The sequence below is a fragment of the Mandrillus leucophaeus genome, unplaced genomic scaffold (assembly GCF_000951045.1).
Source record: "Mandrillus leucophaeus isolate KB7577 unplaced genomic scaffold, Mleu.le_1.0 Scaffold392, whole genome shotgun sequence".
Taxonomy (NCBI): Eukaryota; Metazoa; Chordata; class Mammalia; order Primates; family Cercopithecidae; genus Mandrillus; species Mandrillus leucophaeus.
The window spans coordinates 1,255,178-1,256,506 of record NW_012104165.1 but is presented as its reverse complement, the minus strand read 5'-3'; the positions used below and the strand labels follow the sequence as shown (position 1 = coordinate 1,256,506).

Below are 1,329 nucleotides of genomic sequence, written 5' to 3'. Positions count from 1 at the left end.
ATGACCCATAGCTGCCTGCTTCGTCCCCCAACCCTCGACGATGAAAAGGACTTCGTCCCCCGGCCGCGCGGCTCCGGGGAAGGAAGACAGAGCGACCTCCGCCGCGCGCTCAGGGCCACTCTAGAGGGAGAAGCCGCCCCGAGGCCGGCAGAGCGCCCAGCCGCGGCGGAGACCGGAAGCCTTCCGGAGCCCAAGGCTGTGCACCGGCCCTGTGCTGATTCTCTGCCTAGGAAAGGACCATGCAGCCTGAGATCAAAGTACCCCTGAACTTCATCATTTTCTACTCTTGTATAACAAGCTGCTCTGGCGCTTCTGAAAAAGAAATAAGAAGTCCACTGGTACCCTGACAAACCGCTGAAGGGCTCTGGCTTCCACCATGTCCACAATGGGGAGATGGTGGACCCCTTTGGGGAGCTGGCCGCCAAGCGAAGTGGCCTGGCAGTGGAAGATGTGCGGGCCAATGTGCCTGAGGAGATAAGCATATGGATTGACCCCTTCGAGGTGTCCAACCAGATTGGCGAGAAGGGAGCAGTGAAAGTGCTGTACCTGGATGACAGTGAGGGCTGCGGGGCCCCAGAGCTGGACATAGAGATCAAGAGCAGTTTCAACCCTGACGACCAGATACTCGTGCCTACCGGAAGCCAGGACAGCTCCTTGTCCAACTCCCTGTTGCCATGCTTTTCCCATCACCCAGCCCTACCTTCATCCTCTGCCTCGCCAGCCCATCACCTTCACCATAGACTCCTTTGCTGCCACCAAATTAGGCTCCATGAAGATAAAGAAGAGGGGTGGGGCAGCAAGTGGTAGAGGAGCAGCCAGCCGTGAGGCAGGTGGCCAGCAGCTACCACAGTAGCCTCCATGGCCCGCTTCAGCACCAACAGCTTGTTGAAACACAAGAGTCTTTCTCTGTCTATGCATTCACTGAACTTCATCCCGCTCAACCGGGCCCTCAATCCTAGCTCTCGCCGAAGGCCACGTACAGTCTCAAGTACAACAGTGGCGACTCGCTCAGTTTCTTCTTTGATGGGGCCGATGGCCAGGGCAGTGGTACCCCATCCCCCTTTGGAGGCAGTGGGACTGTCACCTGCAACAACAGCAGCTTCTGCATGGTCTAGATATTTGGAGGTGGCACCACCTGCCTCTTCCTGGAGAAGCCACCCTTCATGGAAGGCCTCAGCTACAACCTGAACACCATGCAATATCCTAGTCAGCCCTTCCAGTCCATGGTGCTGGCCAACTGACCGTCTACCTGCCCTGGGGCCAGGCACCCAAGACCACAGAAAAGAGAGAGAAAGAAAAGGAAAGGCCAAAAAAAAAAAAAAAAAAAAA

The 1,329-nt window shown here is 56.6% G+C and overlaps 1 pseudogene across 1 annotated transcript; it reads left to right on the top strand.

Annotated features, from left to right (window-relative positions):
* Positions 1–11: 11 nt before the first annotated feature.
* Positions 12–1,329, top strand: LOC105547571 (annotated as a pseudogene). The gene has a single exon (XR_001007238.1). The product of XR_001007238.1 is annotated as a protein Tob2-like (transcript).